Source organism: Pieris rapae, chromosome 7, assembly GCF_905147795.1.
Source record: "Pieris rapae chromosome 7, ilPieRapa1.1, whole genome shotgun sequence".
NCBI lineage: Eukaryota > Metazoa > Arthropoda > Insecta > Lepidoptera > Pieridae > Pieris > Pieris rapae.
Window position 1 is genome coordinate 4,895,145 of NC_059515.1, and position 6,171 is coordinate 4,901,315.

Here is a 6,171-nt window from a genome sequence, read left to right on the forward strand (position 1 = left end):
TATGGGCCATAGATATACATACGTGACATCTGTACAGTCTAGGAATAGTTTCAACGGTCAACTACAAGTATGAACTATTGTTCCAGATAACTAATTGGATAACAAACAGCAAGTATCTACGTTCAAAACAATGAACAGGATAAGTTATTTTGAATACATGTTATTTTAATTTTTGCATTCGGCGTAAGTTAACAATTAGTATGCCTGCTTCAATTGTACTCTTTACTTCGGTAATATCTAGATGGCGGGGTTTTAAATATATCAAAGACAGGCTTGGAAAAACTGAAACTTTTCTTTTCTCTTTGTTTCTTAAACGGCTATAAAATGCTTGATATCAAGCATGGCTACAACATATTATAACAAGTATCTACAGATATTAACTAAGGAGAATTATACGATTATTATGTCGAATTTTAAGCTTTAAAGCTAAAATTAAGACCGTCAAACTCACAAAAATAAAAATTTTAATTGTCCATCTAGGAAAATACAACAAAACCGTTTTTTGTCAGAAGTGGGATTCGAACCCACGCCCACAGAAGTGGACTGCGACCTGAACGCAGCGCCTTAGACCGCTCGGCCATCCTGACTTGCGTGAAAATGATGAAATTAATCTTCTATACATCCAGAGATCTATAAATAACAATTAGTTTATCAAAATGAAAAACTACAAATAAAACTGACAAAGAACAATAAAATAACCGTTGTGTTTTTTACAACCATTTAGGATAATCTTTGAAAAACGTTATATTCCCTGACTAAAGTAAATAAATGTAAACGTGTCTTATTAACTTGAATTTACAGAAAATAATTTAAAATGAAACTAGGTGAAGAGAATTGTTTAATTGTCTTACTAGTACTTACCACAGCTTACATTGTCTGATGCATCACTAGATGTCACTCTACACATTAAAATAATAATGTATAGTGAAAGTATAAACCGATCGTAGCGGTTGTTGACCGTCAAACTATTTGCGTATGATGTAACTAGTGTAATATTAATAATGTTAAACTTTTACAAGATACGATAAGATTTTGTATGTTATTATATTATCCTCTAAATTAAACTTTTTTTAACGGATATTTTTTATTTATTATTATTATTTATTATGTATTTACATAACTATATTTTAATAAGTAGTTCTTGCAAAAACCAAATACAATAATTTATTACGATTAAACATCTTCACCTAGGTGTAGGAAATATTACCATGACACTAGTTTTTTTTTTAAATCTTATTTTGATTTGTAGTATAGAGCTTGATGCAACATTTTATTTCCCGAAGCGTATAGAATAAATGATGATCTGAGTCCCATATAGTTTATCCAACTAATATTATGTTCTGTACATAGTATATAGCATGATAAGTTTAGAAAAATATTATAGACCTAAGTAGTAAACTGTTCGCGAGCGGGCGTGTGGCCTTATAGTACGGGATTCCACCGCTCGATTTTGCATTTATCTATTTTTTTGTGAAATTAATTTTGAAAGGAATAATAATCTAAGTTACAAAAAAATGTGCTGCAATTACCTGTAAAACAATTTTGTACAATTAATTTGCTGGTATAAATTGTAACTACCAGCATATGTATATGTTTTTTTAATAATAAATCTAATCAGTAATTTTAAAAGAAATGATGTAAATATATGAAGAAAATAGTTGCCAGTCTTTCAATCATCCTCAACGTTATGGTTGCCAGGTGTAAATAGGTAACAGGGATCTAAGTTCATCAGTTCTTAGTCGCATATAGTTAATAAGCGAAATCTTTCTCACCCAAACTGAAAAAAAAATAATGTAGTTATTATTATTATATTAGTTGAAACATAATTGTGGTCACTTTCGTACTAGTATAAATACATATTATTCACGGCTTCTTAATTCTAAAAGTTCAAGGGTAAATAAGATTTATTAGGAAATGATTATAGCTATTAATGTATCTGAACACCTGAGATCGATTTATTGATATTAAAAAAATATTATATTAATTCAATAGGCTTTTATTAGAAACGGCATTTATGAATTACATAGATTGGTCTTAAAATAAGTTTATCAAGTGCTAATTAGTCATTTGCGCCAGAAACTGATCATATTACTTAGTATTAGCAAAACAATTTATTTTTAGGAAGTCAAAATTATGAATCGAAGTAAAACTTATTTGAGCCATTAAGGCGGACAGATTCTACCCTTCACCAAGACGTATTTTTGACATTTAAGAATTTTGGTCCTATAAAGAATCAAACTATATATTTCCGACCCAATTAAACTTTGATGTATTCAACAGAAGATTGATTTTAGAGCTTTATTTAACGGTCAAGTGTATATGGGCGACGGTATCTCTTTACAACACACGAGCCTCCCGGACGTATATTCCCTGTAAACTACATACATACACGAAAAAATGGCCCATTTTACGTACGCTTATTTTATATAAAATCGGTAAATCTTAAGACTATGGTTAAAACGGAGAACTTTATCTATAAGTAGATAAGAATTCTTCGATATAAACGTCGTTCAAACATCCAATAAGATACTGTATTCGTGGGCATTATACTACTAATTTTCTATAATACAGAAAGCACTCATATTATGTAGGTCAAGTGTAGCAGGCTCACATGTAAGGTTATATGAGTTAATGTGACAGGACTGGTTCGTTTTTTACAACTAGTTAATTGTTCATAAGGCTGCACAACCAAGTGTTAAAGTAATCGCATTAATGTACTGCAATGTGGACTGAAAGAGTTAAATTAAGAAATAAAATTAAAAGCTCGAACAAGATAACGCTTAGTATTACAGTACTACAATAGCAACGAGAGGTAAAATTTTATACAGGAAAAGTAAAATAATACTATAAGTCCATCTTTAGGTTAGCTGTTAGTACACATATCGTAAACCGTAGGTTTTAGTTACGATTCCGATACAATAGTTCAGTTTGGTAGGCAGAATGTTTGGGAAAATTATCAAGTAACTCTTACAACTAACATCATAGATTTCCGACATAATTCTTTGTTTCCCTAAATATTTTATATATAAATTAGCAATAAACTCTAAGAGCTAAAGATAAAATTGGCTATTGCTTGTCAATAATGAAAAAGTTACTGAGAGGTCACCTGATCCTGAGGTCGAAACGAGGCACTTGTAGCGACCTCGGCTGTAGCCCGCGGGCGTATGTGATAAATCGTTTATGGAAAAATTCTTATATATAAACTATTTAATTTTTATATGTTTTTTTTAGCTGGCATATTATATTTTTTCTACAGTGCCAACCTCTATCACGGGTGCGTCAGCTGATTGATTAATAGTTATACAAGATATATTGAAAACAATGACAATCAATCGGAGTAGAAGTGGCTAAACTGCAACGGGCCTGATTATTTGTCAGGCTACTCATCAATTTCTTGAAAAAAATATTGTTGTATCAAATATAGTCATAACCCATTTGTATCGACGTGACTGACGATGTCAGTGAGTTAGAGCAAAAATATACATTTTGCTTGCGTTATCGAACTATCGCTGGGTCCGTGTTTCTATTATATTGTAATATATTGTATGATGTGAGTCACACAGGCTCGACCCAAACAACCTTGCTCATCTTAAAACATCACGACACAGCGACATCAAAACATTAATTATTTACACTTAATGTATAATTTATATCTTTAGCTTGAAGTTATATTAAGTATTTCTTAAGCTAACGAACTCGCTCAGTTTAGTGGAGCTTATGATTACTTTTATTTATTCGTAAAAGTTTGGGTTTCGATAAGCAGGGGCTAGGTGGTTGAAGCCCACCCCAGGTGACTTAATTTACTAATTAAAATTCCCTTTATAAACCTATAATACGCCAATAGTTTTTGCCCACAATATGGTTGTAATATGTATGAAGTATTTTAATGTAAAACGGATGACATAAAAATACAAAAATATCACTGATTTCAAAAGGTTATATTTCTACAAGAGATGTATATTAACCATTTTCAAAAATGTGTATGAGTATCTCCGAATTCTAAGTTTGCGTAACATACGCTTATTGAAAAGTTTCAAGTAATTACAACAGTTCAAACTTATGGTAGCAGTTAATATAAAAAAAAGAACAAGTTGTACAACCTAATCCTTATAATAAGTGACCGAGATTTCTAGTAATTTCCGAAAGATCTATTATAAACATGTACTTTAGTCCTCGATTGTTTCCTAGGAATAATGAAATACGAACCCATGACCTCGGATTCAACTAATGAGCTACCTTAATACCTCATATAGGCTTTCAAGCTTTTAGTAAACAGGTAGTAGGGTCAGCACATGGAGCTTATACGCAACACGCCGCACCCAGCGACACACATTCAATATCTCGAAATGTGTACCGTCAGAATAATTAATATCCTCTATATTAATAAGATTCGTTTTATGAGAAACGATTATTATATTATTGCAAAAGACGAGGAATTAATTTTACGTAATAGTATCTTAGGAGGTATAGGTAGTTTTTTATTATATATATCCAGTATATCATCTTATAAAAAAAATATACTTTTATTTGAACCGGTAGTTCCTAAGATAAGCATTCGAACAAACTCATCTTTATTTATATAACTCGCTACTTACGTAACTTTTGCATAGTGATATTACTTTATTAAATCTAAAATAATTTCTGATAATTGCCTAAATTAATATTTTTCTTCTTATTTTATGCTGTCGTTATATACTTACAAAGATTGATTGAGCTGATATCGTGTGTGACGGCTGCGTAGCCTTGCGACCGGTACCGGTTCATATGGGACTTTTCGCTATTACTACATTTTGGTATCTCGATAGTTTAGTGGTTAGCATTAGAGGTTTTTGAATAAATAAAACTAATCAAAACTGCTAAAATAATATGTAACAAGAATTCTCGATTGCTATTTGGATCACATAAAACGCTTTTAAAAGAGTTATGTAGTTTTAGAACTTAGATAGATTAATATATTTACTCGTTTCAATTGGATCCAATACGTTATACGTAATAAAATGAAGGTATTTGATATAGAAGGAAGTAACTGATATGTGATCAGTGATTACCAACAGGAATGGTTTATTTTCTTTACAATTACATACTTGGAAAATATTCTTTTTTATTCTCTATAATATGAGATCTAAATTATAATCTTACTTAACAAGAAAAATAGCAAAGATCATGTAGATAGACATTGAATAAAAAGTTATACAATTAACTTAAAACACGGAAAGAAATTCGACAAAAAAATATACAAATTCCTATATGTTAAATATGAAAGTTTGGTGAACTTAAATGTATCCTTACCTCATTTAGAAATATGATTCACATTATTGTTTTAATGGTTTAAACATTTATTAATGGCCTGTATAACCTAAGAATACATACAAAAACGGAAGTCTTCTATTGGAGTTCAAAATTAGACCTAAAAGGACGACAAAAGACATAATTAATTACACATCTGTGTTCAATCACAGTCTATTCAAACATGTACATGACCCACATTCGAGGTATGGTGCGACACGACACCATACAAGTTGGATAATCCATTTAATATGGCCTTAAATTCTAATTTAAAAAGCAAACAAATTATTATTATTTGTTTGTTAATAAATAATGTTTATCCTGCCTATAAATTGAATAAAATAATATATAAAACTATGACTCCCTAAAACCATTTTAAATTAGACAGACAAAGGCATAAGCTTACAAAACTTATTATATAATTACTTATATCTTAATAATATATTGTTTATATATAGTACCATTATAATATTTATAATATTTTTATTTATATTTATAATATTTATTTATGTCGACATCACAGGAGAACGAAGAGCTGGCAGCTACCTCGCACAAAGAATTAGTCTAGCTATTCAAAGGGGGAACGCTGCTAGTATCTTCGGAACCTTGCCTAAAGGGACTCCTTTTAATAATATTTTTTAATAATTAAATTTTAAGGTTAGTTATTAGATATATTTTTAGTTTGTAATTGTATATAAATATTTATTAGATATAAAGTAATATGCAGAAATTATAATATATTTAAGTTATTAAGTTGTATTTACTAACATGTAATATTTATAATACATTTTATTTATATTCGTCAATTAGATTTTTTTTATATAATGAAAACCTAATTTATTATAAATTAAACATTTAAATAATAATAAGACCATAAGGAAACGA

General features: G+C 29.6%; 1 non-coding gene across 1 annotated transcript; it reads right to left on the bottom strand.

The window, feature by feature from the left end:
* Positions 1-503: 503 nt before the first annotated feature.
* On the bottom strand, positions 504-587 carry Trnal-cag. The gene has a single exon. It is a non-coding gene; the product is annotated as a tRNA-Leu (tRNA).
* Between the last annotated feature and the right edge of the window lie 5,584 nt (positions 588-6,171).